The following is an 18,774-nucleotide window of genomic DNA, read 5'->3' as shown; positions in this document are numbered from 1 at the left end:
TGTGGCTTCTCATTGTGGAGCATGGGCTCTAGGTGAACAGGCTCAGTAGTTGTGGCGCACGGTCTTAGTTGCTCCATGGCATGTGGGATCCTCCCAGACCAAGGCTCGAACCCATGTCCCCTGCATTGGCAGGTGGATTCTTAACCACTGTGCCACCAGGGAAGCCCTGGCATATGTTAATTTTTTGAAGAACCTCCATGCTGTTTTCCATAGTGACTACACCAGTTTACATTCCCACCAACAGTGTGCAAGTGTTCCCTTTTCTCCACGTGATTGGTAGCCATTCTGGCAGGTGTGAAGTGATATCACATTGTGATGTTGATTTGCATTTCTCTAGTGATTAGCAATGTTAAGCATCTTTTTGTGTGCCTGTTGGCCAACTGTAAGTCTTCTTTGGAAAAATGTCTATTCAGATCTTCTGCCCACTTTTTTTAAATTAATTTTTATTGGAGTACAGTTCATTCACAATGTTGCATCAGTTTCTGCTGTACAGCAAAGTAAATCAGTTATACATATTCATATATGCATTCTTTTTTAGATTCTTTTCCCATTTAGGTCATTACAGAGTGTTGAGTAGAGTTCCCTGTGCTATACAGTAGGTCCCTATTCGTTACCTATTTTCTATATAGTAGGGTGTATATGTCAATCCCAATCTCCCAATTTATCACTCCCCCACTTTTCTGCTCACTTTTTTTTTTATCAGGTTGTTTGTTTTTTTTAATATTGAGCTGTATGAGCTGTCTATATATTTTGGATAATAACCCCTTATCAGTCATATCATATGCAAATATTTTCTCCCATTCAGTAGGTTTTTCATTTTGTTGATGGTTTCCTTTGCTGTGCAAAAGCTTTTAAGTTTAATTAGGTCCCATTGTTTGTATTTGCTTTTGTTTCCTTTGCCTTAGGAGACAGACTCAAAAGACTATTGCTACCATTTATGTCAAAGACTTTCCTGACCATGTTTTTTACAGGAGTTTTATGGTTTCTAGTCTTACAGTTAGGTCTTTAATCCATTTTGAGTTCATTTTTTTTACATAGTGTGAGAAAATGTTTCAATTTCATTTTTTTTTTTTTTTTGTGATACGCGGGCCTCTCACTGTTGTGGCCTCTCCCATTGCGGAGCACAGGATCCAGACGCGCAGGCTCAGCGGCCATGGCTCACGGGCCCAGATGCTCCGCGGCATGTGGGATCTTCCCGGACCAGGGCACGAACCCGTGTCCCCTGCATCAGCAGGTGGACTCTCAACCACTGCACCAACAGGGAAGCCCTCAATTTCATTCTTTTACATGTAACTGTCCAGTTTTCCCAGCAACAGTTATTGAACAGACTGTCTTTTCTCTATTGTTTATTCCTGTCTCTTTGTCATAGATTAATTGTTCATAAGTGTGTGGGTTTATTTCTGAGCTCTCTATTATGTTCCATTGATCGCTGCATCTGTTTTTGTGCCAGCACCATACTGTTTTGATTACTGTAGCTTTGTAATATAGTCTGAAGTAAGGAAGCGTAATTCCTCCAGCTCTGTTCTTCTTTCTCAAGATTGTTTTGATTGTTTTCTTAACTTCTCTTCCTGATAGTTCATTGTTAGTGTATAGAAATGCAACAGATTTCTATATATTAATTTTGTATCCTGCAACTTTACCAAATTCATTTGATGAGCTCTCCCAGTTTTCTGGTGGCATCTTTAGGATTTTCTATGTACAGTATCATGTCATCTGCAAACAGTGACAGTTCTACTTCTTCCTTTCCAATTTGTATTCCTTTTATCTCTTTTTCTTGTCTGATTGCTGTGGCTAGGGGTTATGAAATTTTTTGATCATGACAATCAGTAGGATATATATTATACATGGAGACATAGTGCAAACCCACCTTCATACATAATTACATATCTGAATCAAAAGTTTCATAGAATTGTTTCATTTACTATCTTAGATGGATTTTAATATTTTCTATTCTAATCTATTTAGATCTAGTCTATACTGTTTTTTGTTTTGTTTTTTGTTTACTTGTTTGTTTTTTAATGAACAGTGGTTCCAGCCCACCAAATTGACTACATGGCTTACAAACTGTGGTTTGAAAAACATTATTCTAGAGAAAGCAAATCATGGATAAATTCAGATTCTAAAACAGAAGTGAAAACACAAGATGATACTGAATACTGAGAGTAGTCTGGAATGAACTATAGGTTGAAAAACTCATTTTTTAAAACATAGAGATTTAAGTTGCCATTCTTCCTAATATATGAAATACTTATTCCTTCCTAAAAAACTGCATTACATTTGATGAGACTGAAATGCAGCTGATGAGCAAGTCTCTGGACAAGCATTGTAATGATCTGGAAGAGAACGCAGAACTGACATTGATGTGACTCCACCATTCATCAGCTCTGTGACCCTGGACCTTCTGGAGCCTCAGTTTCTCCTTCAATAAAATAAGGGAATTGTGCATAATATGCTCTTGAAGTAAAGTCCACTTTTATCTTCACAGCCTTCTCATCCCTCAGGATCCCAGTGTCTCCTCCAGCCCCTCTCACTATCCTAACTTATTATGAAGGTTGCCTTCCTCTCAGTTCCTGTGGCTTTTTTATTATTAAATAATCCAATGTTTACCACTATATATGTGTGTGTGTGTATATATATATATATATACATATATATACACATATATGTGTGTGTGTGTGTGTGTGTATATATATATATATATATATGTATATTCTTTTTTTTTTTTTTTTTTGGCCACACCATGCTGCTTGCAGGATCTTTGTTTCCCAACCAGAGATCGAACCTACACCCTCTGCATCGGATGCACGAAGTCTTAACCACTGGACTGCCAAGGAAGTCCCATACCACTATGTTCTTAACTATATTCTTCGCTCCACCTTACCTGTTTCACACTTGAGTACAAGGACCCACCATGTTTCTCATTTTATCTCGCAGGCAGCATTGCCCACCCAAGTGCCTTCTGAGCTTTAGAGGTCCTGACTGCAACCAGAAGCAAATTTTTACAAAGAAAATTATATCCAGTGATTATGGAGGTTCTCTCCAGTAATTAAATTCTATGGTTTTTATAAAATCATAAGCTGAAAATAATGATTTAAAGCTTAATTTTTGCCCATTTAAGTGTTCCTTATATTATCAACTTTTTTTTTTGAGTTTCTGTACTAGGTAGCTATTATTCTCTAAGAGATTAAAACCTAAAATTAAGCAAGTCTAACAGTTTTGAATTTAGCATACTTACTTTTTAAAATATTTTTCCTACTTCCATAGTTAATAAATTCACAGTCAGTGACAAAAGCAAAACACAAACAATAACAACAACAAAACTTGGAAAACCTGTGCAAAAAGTGCAAAAGAAAAAGAAAATTACCTGTAATTCTTTACCCAAGGATGGCTATTGGTAACATTTTTTTCAACAGACCTTTTTTTTTTTTTTTTAGCAGTTTTAGGTTCACAGCAAAATTGAGCAGAAAGTACAGAGTTCCCATGTACCCACTGCCCCTACACATGCACAGCCCACCCCACTATCAACAATGTCCACCAAAGTGGTGCATTTGTTGTGTCAATGTGGATGAACCCACATTGACACAACGTACTTACTCCAAGTCCATAGGTTACACTAGGGTTCACTCTCGATGTTGTACATTCTGTGAGTTTTAACAAACACATGATAGCATGTACCCAACATTATACTATCATAAGAATGGTTTCCTGCCCTAAAAATCCTCTGTGTTCCACCTATGGAACTCCATCCCCGTAACTTGTGCCAATCCCTGACCTTTAGTGAAAAGGTCTATAGTTTTATATTTTCCAAAATGTCTTATACTTGGAATCATACTATGATTCCAAAGGCTGGGTAAACAGCCTTTTCAGATTGACTTTCTCCACTAAGCAGTAAGCATTTAACATTCCTTCATGGCTTTTTTGGCTTGACAGCTCACTTCTTTTTAGCGCTGAGTAATATTCCATTGTCTGGATGCACCACAGTTTATTTATCCATTCACCCACAGAAGGGCATCTTGGTTGCTTCCAAGTTTTTGGCATTTATGAATAAAGCTCCTGTAAACATCCATGTTCAGGTTTTTGTATGGACATATTTACAACTCATTTGGATAAATACCATGGATCAAAGTGAACTTTTGCATTTCCACTGGTAATGATGAGAGTTCCTGGTGTCTACATCTTCATCAGCATTCGGTGCTGTCAGTGTTTTGCAGTCTCACCACTTAATAGGTGTGTAGTGGTCTCTCCTTGCTATTTTACATTGTTAACATTTTGATGTATCAATATTTTTCCACAGAATGTTTTCAAATATTTATATCACCGATAAAAAATATATCTTATTAGAAGTGAAGAAGAGATCCAGTAAAAAAACTGGTGATATCTAGAAGAATAAAATCATCATTGAGGACTTCCCTAGTAGCGCAGTGGTTAAGAATCCGCCTGCCAATGCAGGCAACACAGGTTCGAGCCCTGGTCCGGGAAGATCCCACATGCTGCGGAGCAACTAAGCCCGTGCGCCACAACTACTGAGCCTGTGCCCTAGAGCCCGTGAGCCACAACTACTAAGCCGGCGCACCACAACTATTGAGCCTGCTCTCTAGAGCCCATGAGCCACAACTACTGAACCCACGTGCCACAACTACTGAAGCCTACATGCCTAGAGCCCATGCTCTGCAACAAGAGAAGCCACCGCAATGAGAAGCCCCTGCACCACAACTACAGAAAGCCCGCAAGCAGCAATGAAGACCCAAGGCAGCCAAAAATAAAAATAAATGAAGAAAAAAAAACCTGTTTAAAAAAAATCGTCATTGAGAATAGAATCGTCATCTCTGTTTTGTTGTTGTCAGATTAGTAAAAAGATTTTAAGATGAGATGCATACGGTGGAGACTAATATGTAGCTACAGAAGACTTGCGCTTTGGCTTCCCTCTACCCCTAAAACAGAAATCATGTCCAAGGATCTATCCATGGAAAAGTGGGACCCAGAATGACTGCATACTCATGACAGGTAGCGAAATTTTTTAAAAAAGAAGAAGACATGCTTATTTTTTATGTGTGATGTGATATAAAACGGTTTGTGGGAAATACTTTTGAGACACCATATCTATGTCGATAAGAAACTAATTTTGAATTCAGTTGTCATTTTTCAAATGTAATAAATAAGAATTGTAATCAGGGTTAGAGTCATCAAGCATGATAAGACAGAAAAGTTTTATCAGCTAATGCTTAGTGGTACTGTATAGCACAGGAACTATATTCAATATCTTGTGATAAACCATAATGGAAAAGAATATGAAAAAGAATATATATATGTGTAACTGAGTCACTTTGCTGTACAGCAGAAATTAACACAACATTGTAAATCAACTATACTTCAATAAAATGAAGAAAAAAAAACCCTAACGCTTAGTGGTAGTAACAAAAATTAGTCATGTTATTAGCATTGTGTGGAACTTTTAAGATTTTTGAAAATTAATTAATTTATTTATTATTTGGTTGCACCGTGTCTTAGTTGCCGCACGCGGGCTCCTTAGTTGTGGCATGAGAACTCTCAGTTGCAACATGTGTGTGGGATCAAGTTCCCTGACCAGGGATTGAATCTGGTCCCCCTGCATTGGGAGTGTGGACTCTTCTTATCCACTGAGCCACGAGGGAAGTCCCTCAGATCTTTGATGTTCATTCATTCCACAAATGTTAACTGAGTTATGCCAGATACTATGGTAAGAGTTCAAGGGATAGAACAGTGAATAAGACAGATATAATCCCTAGCCTCATAGAGAGTATAGTCTACACTCGATTAGAAAGATCTGACAAACACTAAAATGAATGAAAATGAATATGAATAAAATAATTACAGTTGAGTGCTAGGAAGGAATTAAACAGAGCTTCTTAATAGGGAATATCAGTGGAGACCTGTGCTACTGATCGTGGGAGACCTTTCTGAGCAAGTAACATTTAAATTGAGATCTGCCCTAGGAGCAGCCATTAGAATAACAAGGGGAATATTGTTCTAGACTGCCGGCAAAGCAAGAATTAAACCCATCCTAAGAAGTGGAGATGAACAGGGTGGAGTGTAGCGGACCAAGGGAAGCAGTGACACCTCCTGAGCAGGCAGTGCCCAGTGAGAGCAGTTCAAGGAGGGTTTTGTAGGCCATGCTGAGGAGTCTGAATTTTCTTTTCGTGCCTGGAGAAGCCATAAAGAGGATTTTTAAGTGAAAAAGTGATACAGTATGATGTGAATGTTAAGCAGATAACCCTGGCCACTTTGTGGAGGATGGCTCGAGGGCAGCAAGAGCAGAATTTGGGAAGCTGATTTGTGGTCTGGGCAAGAATTGATGCTGCTGGCCTCAGCAGGGAGGTAGAGCAGTCAGTAGGTTGCACTGAGACAGAAGGGTGCAGGGTACAAATGCACACTGAAAGTCACTTCTGAGACTTAGGAGGGACTTCCCTGGCGATCCAGTGGTTAGGACTCCAGGCTGCCACTGTTGATCCTACAAGCCGTGCTGTGTGGCCAACAAAATTTAAAAAAAAAAAAAAACAAAAAAAAACTTAGAAGCTAGTTTAAAGTTTAGACGCAAAGACTTTCTGATATTAAAGTGTTAGCAAATCTGATCAATTTTGTTCAAGAGGGCTTCCCTGGTGGCGCAGTGGTTGAGAGTCCGCCTGCCGATGCAGGGGACACGGGTTCGTGCCCCGGTCCAGGAAGATCCCACATGCCGCGGAGCGGCTGGGCCCGTGAGCCATGGCCGCTGAGCCTGCGCGTCCGGAGCCTGTGCTCCGCGATGGGAGAGGCCACAACAGTGAGAGGCCCGCGTACCACAAAAAAAAAAAAAAAAATTTTGTTCAAGAAAAGATGAGAAGATTCACACACACAAAAATCTATCTATCAAGAAGAGCAGCTGATAGGAGAACAAGAAAGTAATCCTAATTTGAATTGACTGGATTTTTGAAAGAAATATAGTCCAAACTTTTGTAAGTAAAACGTTATTGAGCGATCTACTTATGAGTGCTTTTTACTTTCTTTTTCCACAAACTTGGAAAAACAGCTGTTAGGAATATATTAATGCTTCTGAATACAAATAAATGACTGTTATTTGTAACTAATTTCAAAGCTGTCCAAGTTCTGTTTTTCCAATTTAATTATTTTCATATAATACCATAATAGTTCTTTATAATATTAGAAGTAATCTTGAAGCGTTTTTTCTTTCATTTTGTTCTTGTTTTATGTGTTTTTCAGTTAACCGAGCTGCCCTGGAGTCGCCCAGCTGCCCAGGTATCTATCTAACTATCTATCTATCTATCTATCTATCTATCTATCTATCTTTCTATCGTCGCCCACTGCCCAGGTGTATATACAGGATCACTCAGCTGCCCAGGTATCTATCTAACTATCTATGTATCTGTCTATCTATCGTCGCCCAGCTGCCCAGGTGTCCCGGAAAAAGACCTGGGCCAGCGGGACCTGACGGGCGTGGCGCAGGTCTTTGGGTGGCCAGTGGGGCAGGGCTCCCAGTCCCACCCTAGGACACACGGGCCCCCGCCTGCAAGGCGCAGCCCCCGCCGCAGGCCCCGCCGGACGTCCCCCCGCCGGCTGAGGAGGGGGCCGAGGGGCAGCCAGCAGACGCGATGTGGGAAGCGCGAGGCAGGCTGCGCAGCCCGAGGGCAGAGCGGCGGCCGCTGTGCAGGTGCGGGAGCGCGAAGCCGCGGACGAGGCCGGCCCCGGGGAGCTCGCGTCCCGCAGCCTGCTTCCCGGGCGCGGACCGGCTGCAGCAGCGGGGCCCGAGGTGACTGTGCAGCCTCGGCCCGTTTCGGAAACGTGCCGGTGGAGGGCGGGAGGCCGGGCTCGGGAGAGGGGCCTCCGGCTCTAGAGACCCTCGGCCGGCGCGCGCCGCGGGGCGGGAGCCCCTCTGGGGAGGCCCGGGGTCCGGGCCGCGGCCGGGGGCGGGGTTGGGGGGAACGAGCTCCGCGGGGGCCGGTGGGGGGCCGGCCGGTGGGCGGTGGCTGCAGAGCCTCCTGGTGCCCGGGCCGGGGGCCGACCCGCAGTGAGCGGCTGGATATCAGGTGAGGGCGATGGACGGTACCATCCCCCGACCTCGGCCTGCTTGTTGAGCCCTCGATCCTCTCCCTCACGCCCCCTGCCCGGCGCTAGGTCATTGCCCACCCAGTCCTGCCCCCGGAGCTGCGGCCCCCGGGCCTGCTGCGCTGGGAGCGCCGTCAGGACGGTCTTCTGGGTCCGCCTTCCCGCAGGAGGGTAGAGAGTAGAAGGCCTTTCCGCGGCTCCAGGATCCGTCCAGGCGGTCCGGGGGTTGGCCGTCCTCTGGAGCCGGGGCGGAGGTGTGGGCAGAGTTCTGCTGTTCAGCCCAGGGACGTAACGAAGCGCTAGAAACTTCGTCTCATACCGAAAGACTTCGTTCAGGATCAGCCTGCAGGCCCGAGTGATACGTCTCGCCGCCCCTTTTCACAGGGATCACCGGGAGGAATGATCCTCCTCCTGGGTGTCTCGCAGGCCTCCCACGCCACCCATGGTGGACCACAGGACCCTTTGTCCCGTGCTGACACCTGTCCCTTCTTCCCTGCTTGGTGGCCACGGTGGATCCCCTCTGCCCTGGATGCTGTGAGTTTAATGCTGGCCGGGGAAGCAGAGGACGTGAGGGAAAGAAGCAGGCTCCTGGGGTCAGCTTTCTTGTTCTGCATCGTCCTGGTCTTAGTGGCCTGAACAGCACCCCATCTGTGAGAGCTCGAGGCACCTACAGAGCCGCGGGCCCCATCCCCTGGCCACTGGGTCGTGCGCTGCGTGGTCCTTGGCGCCATCTTCCCTGTGGCCAAGCATCTTCTCTGACCACAACAACATGAAGCTGGAAGTCAACCACAGAAAAAGAAATGGGGAAAAAATCATTACATGGAGACTAAACAACATGCGACTAAAAAAACCCAGTGGATCAACGAGGAAATCAAAAAGAGAATTAAAAAATACCTTAAGTAAGAATTTCTATAAAATTCTACTTTTTATACATTATTAATTGAAGTGCATAGTACCTTGTGTCAGTTTAATCAAAGTTAGCAATGTAATTCATATTTCATTGATTAAAAAATGTCTAACACTTAGCTTTATGGGCCTAGAAATTTTTCAATGAAAACTTATTTACATATTTTTGTTGCAGAGCAATATCATAGGATGATTGCCAGCAGACTTTTAAGAACAAATATATATTACACTAGGATAAAATTCTATGGGGGAAGTAGAAAGGAAATGAAGTTCAAGCGAGAAGAACGAATCATGTAAAATTTCCTACTACTGAAGAATTTCTTGTTCATGTACTTTTTAAATTTTTATTTATTTATTTATTTTGGTTGCGTTGGGTCTCCATTGCTGTGCGCGGGCTTGCTCTAGTCGCGGCGAGCGGGGGCTACTCTTCATCGTGGTGCATGGGCTTCTCATTGCGGTGGCTTCTCTTGTTGCGGAGCATGGGCTCTAGAACACGCAAGCCTCAGTAGTTGTGGCATGCACACTCAGTAGTTGTGGCTCACGGACTCTAGGGAGCACGGGCTTCAGTAGTTGTAGCTCACGGGCTTAGCAGCTCCACGGCATGTGGGATCTTCCTGGACCAGGGCTCGAACCCGCGTCCCCTGCATTGGCAGGTGGATTCTTAACCACTGCACCACCAGGGAAGCCTGACAATACAGTATTTAGATGCCATTGAACACATTAATAAAAGTGATTTAAGATTTGTATTTTTAATGGACATATTTGCACTACACAGAAATTATGTTAGATGTCACGTTATATGTGTAAAAGGTTTTATAGTTCATCAAAATCTTTCTAGAAAGTATGTGAGCAAAAGTTTAAAGACTGTTGTTTGAAGGTCCAGCTGAAACATTACTTCCTCTGTCGAATTTCCCTTACCCTTTTCCCCTCCTCTTCCGCAGAACTTTGCTACAGCGAAGAAAATACTGTAACGTAGGTGGAAATATTTGTTGTCTACAGGTCTTCTCCCTGTTCTCTTGGGGGGCAGGAATGATAGGTTATTTATCTTTGTATTCCCATGCGCGTTGTAACTATAGATGCAGAACATATACTTACTAATTTATTTCTATTATATAGTTCATAAAAATTTTCCTAATATAGGGCGTGTCCTAGAGTTTAAAGTGGGAATAGGTTATAGCGTGTCTCTGGGGAAATATGCATTGTAATTCCCAAATGCACTGACAAAATGTCTGGTTCTACCTAGAGAAACTGAATTGAAACAAAGTAAATGGCCCCAAGCCATTTGCAATATAGTCCAGTGGGCCTCTCTTACAGAAACATCGGGAAAGCTAAGTGAAGATGTAAGAGTTATTTGGAACTAATTGGCTTAAGAAACAAAATCTTTTGTTGTTTTCAGAAAAAAATCTGGAGGCCAGTTAGTATTGCAAGTGGGGAATGGGGAGGAAGCTGGTGTGGTAGTGACCAGTGTGTAATGTAGTAAATATCAGATCGTGTAATAATCAGACGGTTGGAGAAAACTTAATGACTTTGTTTAAATAAACTAAGGGGACACGTTTGCTTTGAATCGCTTCCAAATTCTGAGTAGGTTAATAATTTTCTTCTCTCTATCACTACGTGGAAGAAAAAAGCTGCTTAACCATGGTGGCACCCGATTTTGGCTTACCATAAGGATGAACACTTTTTTTTTTTTTTGAGCACGAAGCATGTGGGATCCACCAGGAATCGAACCCGCGTCCCCTGCATTGGAAGTGTGGAGTCTTAACCACTCGACTGCCAGGGAGGTCCCAAGGATGAACCCTATTTCACTTCTTTCTTTTACTTCTTTCTTTTCCTTCCTCCTCTTTTTTCTTTCTTTCCTTTAAAATTAGGTAAATTAGACATTAAGACATCAGTCAGAACCCTCTTCACAAATCTTTCAAGTCCAAATTATTAATAGAATAATATTCTGTATTTGATTCTATGCTTACACAGGTATGTTTACGTAAACATTTATACTCTTAAAATATAAAATGGAATCGTATCATTTATCACTCTCACATTGGCTTTTTTAGTTAATGATATGGTACAGACATGTTCCAGATCAGTACAAATAGGTCCACCTAATCCTTTTTTTATATATATAAATTTATTTATTTATCTATTTATTTTTGGCTACATTGGGTCTTTGTACGTGCTTTTCTCTCTAGTTGCAGCAGGGGCTACTTTTCGTTGCAGTGCTCGGGCTTCTCATTGTGGTGGCTTCTCTTGTTGCAGAGCACGGGCTCTAGGCGCACGGCCTCAGTAGTTGTGGCTCACGGGCTTTGTTGCTCCGCGGCATGTGGGATCCTCCTGGACCAGGGCTCGAACCCGTGTCCCCTGCACTGGCAGGCAAGTTCTTAAACACTGCGCCACCAGGGAAGCCCCCCCTAATCCTTTTTAATTGCTGCTTAGTAGTCTACAGTATTGCTATGTGGTACTGCCTTGGTTCCCTTATTTATAATTGTTAAAGGAAAAAACCATAGGCCCAAAATGGCATCACTTGTGCTAAAGCCAAGATTTAACACCTAATCTAATTACAGTTTCAACCTTCCCCAGAAATGTAATCTTAACCAACCAGTTTGGAATTTTCTGGTTGGCACCAATGAAATAATACCATCCTCACCCCCGCCCCTCCCCCCGCCCCCAACCAAGAGGAAGGAGAGGCAGTCTGCATGACAAAACCCTTGCCCAGTCCTTTATCCCAAAAAGTGATGTCCTGGCCCCAAATAACCCTTTCTTTTCTTTTGCTAATGACTTACTTGCCCCACCCTCCAGCTTATAAAAACCTTCCATTCGGTACAGCTCTGCGGAGGGCCCTTCCATCTGCTAGAAGGGATGCTGCCTGCTTCGTGAATCTTTGAATAAAGCCAATTAGCTCTCCAAACTTAGGTGAATTTTGTTTTAAACACAAGTTAGGTGTGATGATAGTACTGTCCACATGGGGTTGTAATGAGAGTTGGAAGCTTTGATATACGTGAAGAACTTAAGAGAGGCACACGGGATATGAACTGCCTAAGTTTGGGAGAAATACCCTGTAGTTCCACCTCCTTCTTCATGGCTAATAGTAGATATTCTGCAATAAGTATATTCCCTAATTTGTAATTATTTATATATTAATTACTGCTTAGGGTATTTTCAATTTTTTTACAATCACAAATTTCGCTGCAGTAGGCATCCTGAAACAAAAATCTTACAATTTTTAACTTCTTACAATTTTCTGCTTCTTAAATAACAATAAAAACTGTTAAAAACCAATGCTGATGAAGTATGAGAAAAAGAGTTAATCTCAAGTACTAATAGTTGGAATACAAACTGGTAGATGAATACAAATATCTGTTAGAGGTAAAATTTGCATATACTATGATCTCATACTTTTTTTAAATTTTTTTTGAAAATTAAAAAAAATATGGAACGCTTCACAAATTTGCATGTCATCCTTGCACAGGAGCCATGCTAATCGTCTCTGTACCGTTCCAATTTTAGTACATGTGCTGCTGAAATGAGCAATGATCTCTCATTCTAACTTTAGGACTCTAATCTACAGAAACAGATATAGACTAATTTTCAAAAATTCAGATAGGTATTAGATTTTATGTACTAAATCAAATATTTATGAGAAAACTTTTTAAAGCTAATCCAAATGCATTTTTTCTTTTGTCAAAGCGGAATATTAACTTGGGTCATGTGGACAAAAAAATGTCCTATCAGTAAACAAAAGACGTTGTGGTCATAAAGCCCTCAGGGATGGCATCCCAACTCCCATCCCAAGGTGTGCCCTGAGGGGATTCAGGAGGGAGAAAACAGGATACTGGCCCTGGATAGTTAAGATGCATGTCAAAAGAATGGTTTCAGGGACGACTTCCCTGGTGATCCGGTGGGTAAGACCCCGAGCTGCCAATGCAAGGAGCCAGGTTGCATCCCTGGTTGGGGAACTAGATTTCGCACGCCACAGCTAAGAGTACGCATGCTGCAACCAAGACCCGGTGCGGCCAAAATAAATAAATTAGTTTATTAATTAAAACAATGGTTTCAGAGACTTAAAAGAATTAAAACCATTAAAAGAATGGTTTCCAGACTTCCCTGGTGAGCCAGTGGTTAGGACTCTGGGCTTCTACTGCTGGGGGCGAGGGTTTGATCACTGGCTGGGGAACTAAGATCCTATATGCTGCTCAGACAAAAAAAAAAAAAAAACCTTTTCTAGTACATCTGAGAAATTATAGCAATTAGTAGATTCTAGGAAAGAAACTGTAAACCTCTTACTTGACTGACTACTCATCAATGCTTTTTAAGTTCTTTCTCATCTTTTGAAAAAATTGCATGCCTTTTCTTCACTTAGAAAATCGCTTATCTGCAAAAATTAGCCTCTAACTAGTACAATCCATGATTAAATGAGCAGAAAAGAATAAAATATTATATCTACCAAAACCACTAAATGTTCTAAGATCCGTGTGATGAGGTTATTTTATGGGAAAAATTACATATGATACAATCTGTTAATTCTGGAAAAGTCTGAAACACACCACCTTCGTGATAAAGTTTACTCTTTAGAAAATAGCATTACAGAGAAGTTCTTCTATGTTATATCCTTTACACGTTGGACTTTGAGAATTAATTAAAAGGCGTAGAAGAGACACAGATTTTCAAAAACTTTATTGTTGCTGGCTAGAGAAGCCCTCATTCCATCCAATAAGTACAAATCATCCTTAGATGATTTGTGCTTGTTAGATTTCCTTAGAATTTCCTTAGAATTTTAAAGACTCTCTTGAAGCCCTCCTCATAATGTTTTTTGATTAGTGACATAGAAGCTGAAAAGGGTTACAGAGAGGTTAAAACCCTTGCCGTTCACATAGCTAATTGGTGTTTGCTAATAGTCATTTTTTATTTCAATGAAAAGGAACTCTAGAACAAACCGTCTAGACTTGTATACTATTTGATAACCTTTCCTAGGTCGTTCCTCTGTATCCTACATTAGGAAAATTGCAGCAGTTTACTGAGCAGCGACTCTGGCCCAGAGAATTGATGAGGAAAACCTCACTCTAGCAGCCATTATTTATGGCTGGGCTGGAAGCAGCGTGACTTTGGTCCCAGGGGTAAGAAACTTGATGTAGAAGGGATTTCACTTGACAGCTGAGGTGTCATTCCCTCCTCTGAGATGCTCTCTAACTACTGTGGGGAGATACTACAACCCCTGAGGAAATGAAGTAAGCTAGCATCTTGTTAACCAGGAGTGTCTCAAAATGGACAAAAATATTTTTCGTTGCAGAGATCAGCATTTGGGTGATCAGAAATTGACTGCAGTTGAACTTGCTGCTTTCTTGATGCAAAGGAGCTAGAAAAAGACAATAAATCATACCTGCGTTTCTGTTAAGATGGGGAACTAGCGCAAAATGCTGGCTTCCCTCACCACTAAAATCAATTTTGGAAGAATTTTGTCATAAAAATTTTGTTAAAATATTACTGGGGTGGTCTTGGCACCCCTGTAAGTCACTTGACAGCACTGGGGAGGGCTTATTTCTGGGCTATGTATTCCACAGTTTATAGGTCTGTCTTTAAGCCAGTACCACCACAGCTTTAATTACTATAGTTTAGAGCAAGTTTTGAAATTAGGAGCTGTGAGTCCTCCAGCTTTCTTCTTTTTCAAGATGACTTTGGCTTTGGGGTCCCTGGAGAGTCCATATGAATTTCAGGATGGATTTTCTTTTTCTTTTCCTTCTTTCTTTCTTTTTTTCTTTTTTTTGGCCGCGTGGCATGCAGGATCTTAGTTCCCCCACCGGGGGTCGAACCTGTACCCGCTGCAATGGAAGTGTAGCATCTTAACCACTGGACTGCCAGGGAGGTCCCAGGATGGATTTTCTATTTCTGTAAAATCATTGTTGGGATTTTGTTGGAGATTGCATCGAGCCTGTAGACCACTTTGGGTGATATTGTCATTAACAATATTAAGTCTTCCAGTGAACACAGGATATGTTTCCATTTATTTGGGTCTGCTTTATTTTCTCACAGCAATATTATGTAGTTTTCATTGTATGTCTTTCATCTCCTTGGTTAAGTTAATCCTAATTCCTTAGCATTGTATTCGTCTTTGATGCTCTTGTGAATGGAATTATGTTTCTTAATTTCCTTTTTTGGTTGCTTATTATTAGTGTATAGAAAAATAACTGATTTTTTTGTGTGATTTTGTGTCCTACTACTTTCCTGAATCGGTTTGTAAGCCTTGTTCCTGATTTGAGAGGAAAAGTTTTAAGTATGATGGGTTAAAACCCCATTTAGCTGTGGGGTTTTCATGATTGACTTTTATTATGTTGAGGTAGTTTCCTTCTACTCCTAGTTTATCAACTTTTTTTCTTTTTTGGCTGCACCAGGTCTTAGTCGCTGCATGTGCGATCTTTGTTGCGGAATGTGGCCTCTTTTAGTTGTGGCATGCAGGATCTAGTTCCCTGACCAGGGATCAAACCCGGGCCCCCTGCATTGGGAGCACACAGTCTTAACCACTGGACCAACAGGGAAGTTATCTTGTCAACTATTTTTATCATAAAGAGATGTTGAATTTTGTCAAGTGCTTTTTCTATATCAATTGAGATGATGGAGTGCTTTTTTCTCTTCATTCTTTTGATTTTAAGGTTTTAAAAACTTTGAATCCGAATTCAGTTTGCTACTATTGAGTATTTTTGCATCAATGTTCGTAAATGATATGGAGCTTTAGTTTTCTTTTCTTGTAGTGTCCTTGTCTGGCTTTGATAGCAGATTACGGTAGCCTCATAGAATGAATTAAGAAGTGTTTCCTTCTCTTCAATTTTTTGGAAGGATTTGATAAGGATCGATGTTATTTCTTCTTTAAATGTTTGGTGGAGGGGCTTCCCTGGTGGCGCAGTGGTTAAGAATCTGCCTGCTAGCGCAGGGGACATGGGTTCGAGCCCTGGTCCGGGAAGATCCCACATGCAGTGGAGCAACTAAGCCTGTGTACCACAACTACTGAGCCTGTGCTCTAGAGCCCGCGAGCCACAACTACTGAAGCCCATGTGACACAACTACTGAAGCCCACGTGCCTAGAGCCTGTGCTCCACAACAAGAGAAGCCACCACAAGGAGAAGCCTGCGCACCTCAACAAAGAGTAGCCCCCGCTCGCCGCAACTAGAGAAAACCCGCGCACAGCAACAAAGACCCAACACAGCCAAAAAATAAATAAACAAGCAAACAAATAAATAAAATAAATCTATTTTTTAAAAAAATGTTTGATGGAAATCACCAGTAAAGACATCTGGTCCTGGGCTTTTTTTTATTGCAAGGTTTTTGATTACTGTGTCAATCACTCTGTTAGGAGATCTAATCAGATTTTCTATTTCTTCATGATTCAGTTGTCATAGATTGTGTATTTCTAGGAATTTATTCATTTCATCTAGGTTATCCACCTTGTTGGTGTACAATTGTTTGTACGATACTCTTATAATTCTTTTTAATTTCTTAAAATCAATAGTAACGTCCCCATTTCCATCTCTGATTTTAGTAGTTTGCCTTCTCCATTTTTTAAAAAACATCTTATTGAATGAGATTTATTTGTTTATTTATTTATTTGGCTGCACCTCGAGGCACGTGGGATCTTAGTTCCCCGACCAGGGATCAAACCCACCACATGCCCTGCATTGGAAGTATGGTGTCTTAACCACTAGATCACCAGGGAAGTCCCATGTCTTCTCTATTTTTTGATTAGTAAATTATCTAACCATTTGTCAAGTTTGTTGATCTTTTCAAAGAACCAACTTTTGGGTTTTTTGATTTCCCTGTTGTTTTTCTATTCTCTATTTCATTGATCTCTAATCTTTGCTATGTCCTTCCTTCTGCTAAGTTTGGGGTTCGTTTGGTCTTCCTTTTCTAGTTACTTATGGCATATAATTAGCTTAGTGATTTCAGACCTCTGTTCGTTTTTACTATTAGTCATTTAGGGCTATAAGGTTTCCTCTTAGCACTGCCTTTGCTGTATTCTGTAAGGTTTGGTGTGTTGTGTCTTTATTTTTATTTGTCTCAATGTATATTCTAATTTCCCTTGTGAGTCCTTCTTTGACCCTTTGACCCTTTAAGAGTGTGGTGTTTCTTGTTTGTTTGTTTTTTATAAATTTAGTTATTTATTTTTGGCTGCGTTGGGTCTTCGTTGCTGCACGCGGGCTTTCTCTAGTTGCAGTGAACGGGGGCTACTCTTTTTGCGGTGCACGGGCTTCTCATTGCGGTGACTTCTCTTGTTGCAGAGCACAGGCTCTAGGCACGCGGGCTTTAGTAGTTGTGGTACATGGGCTTCAGTAGTTGTGGCTCGCGGGCTCTAGAGCGCAGGCTCAGTAGTTGTGGCACACGGGCTTAGTTGTTCCACTGCATGTGGGATCTTCCCGGACCAGGGCTCAAACCCGTGTCCCCTGCGTTGGCAGGCGGACTCTCAACCACTGCACCACCAAGGAAGTCCCAAGAGTGTGGTGTTTAATTTCCACATATTTGTAATATTTTTTCTTTTTCTCTTTTGCTGCACCGCGTGGCTTGTGGGATCTTATTTCCCACCGCCCCACACCCCCAGGGATTGAACCCCTGCCCCCTTCAGTGGAAGTGCAGAGTCCTAACTACTGGACCACCAGGGAATTTCCTCTAGTTTTCTTGATAGATGTGAAAGGTGGTATCTCATGTGGTTTTCATGTGCATTTCCCTAATAGTTAGTGATGTTGAGTATCTTTCATGTGCTTTTTGGCGTTTGTACATCTTCTTTGTAGAAATGTCTATTCAAATCCTTTGCCCATTTTTTAATTCGATTGTTTCCTTGTTGAATTTTAGGAGTTCTCTATATATTGCAGATTATAATCCCTTATCAGATATGTGATTTGCAAATATTTTCTCCCACTCTGTGGGTTGCCTTTTTACTCTGTTGATAGAGTCCTTTGATGTGCAAAAGCTTACATTTTTATGAAGTTTGATTTGTCTATGTTTTCTTTTGTTGCCTGTGCCTTTGGTGTCATATACAAGAAATCACTGCCAAATTCAAGGTCATAAATATTTAGCCCTATGGTTTTTTTCTAACAGATTTATAATTCTGTCTCTTACATTTAAGTCTTTGATCCTCTTTGAGTCAAACTTCGTATATGGTATTAGGTAAGGATCCAACTTCATTCTTTTGCATGTGACTATCTGGTTTTGCCACCACCGTTTGTTGAAGACTGGAAGATGAAAACTTCTTTCCATTTGTTTGTGTCTTTTTTAATTTTTTCAGCAATGTTGTGTAGTTTTCAGTGTAAATGTCTTTTACCTCCTTGGTCAAATTTATTCCTAAGTATTTTATTATTTTTTATGATCTTGTAAATGAACTGATTTCTTAATTTCTTTTTCAGATTGTTCTTTTATTTATTTATTTTTTTTTTGGCCATGCTGGTGTGAGGATCTTAGTTCCCCAACCAGGGATCAAACTGGTTGCAATGGAAGCATGGAGTCCTAGCCACTGGACTGCCAGGGAATTCCCTGCTCATTTTTAATGTTTAGAAATGCAATTGATTTTTGTGTGTTGATTTTGTATCTTGAAATTTTACTGAATTAGCCTTAACAGTTGTTTTTTCCCCCCATGGAATCTTTAGGGCTTATTTCTTATAAAATTTTGTTATCTATGAACATAGATTGTTTTACTTCTTCTTTTGCAGTCTGGATGCCTTTTTTTTCTTTTTCTTGCCTCCAATACTATGCTGAATAAAAGTGGGGGAAATGGAATCCTCATCTTATTTTTGTTCTTAGGGGAAAAGCTTTAAATTTTTC

The 18,774-nt window shown here is 41.2% G+C and overlaps 1 protein-coding gene and 1 non-coding gene across 9 annotated transcripts in view; one reads left to right on the top strand and one right to left on the bottom strand.

The window, feature by feature from the left end:
* The window catches only part of LOC132413533 (opioid growth factor receptor-like), a 52,184-nt gene that overhangs the window by 3,599 nt on the left and 29,811 nt on the right, over window positions 1–18,774 (top strand). For 4 of the 8 annotated variants that reach the window (XM_069540034.1, XM_069540032.1, XM_069540033.1 and 1 more), the window contains 3 exons: window positions 4,295–5,004; window positions 7,234–7,269; window positions 8,461–8,975. The gene's annotated coding sequence lies outside the window, so the exon portion shown is untranslated. Of the gene's footprint in view, window positions 1–1,127; window positions 2,593–4,294; window positions 5,005–7,233; window positions 7,270–7,418; window positions 7,869–8,460; window positions 8,976–18,774 lie in introns of those variants that run through there. The other 4 variants (XM_059995571.2, XM_059995574.1, XM_059995572.1 and 1 more) reach the window with 4 other exon arrangements.
* On the bottom strand, window positions 12,401–12,507 carry LOC132413983 (U6 spliceosomal RNA). Its single transcript, XR_009516866.1, has one exon. It is a non-coding gene; the product is annotated as a U6 spliceosomal RNA (small nuclear RNA).

Source organism: Delphinus delphis, chromosome 18 (genome assembly GCF_949987515.2).
Source record: "Delphinus delphis chromosome 18, mDelDel1.2, whole genome shotgun sequence".
Taxonomy (NCBI): Eukaryota; Metazoa; Chordata; class Mammalia; order Artiodactyla; family Delphinidae; genus Delphinus; species Delphinus delphis.
Note: the sequence above shows the minus strand (reverse complement) of the source record. Positions and strands in the feature narration are given on the sequence as shown.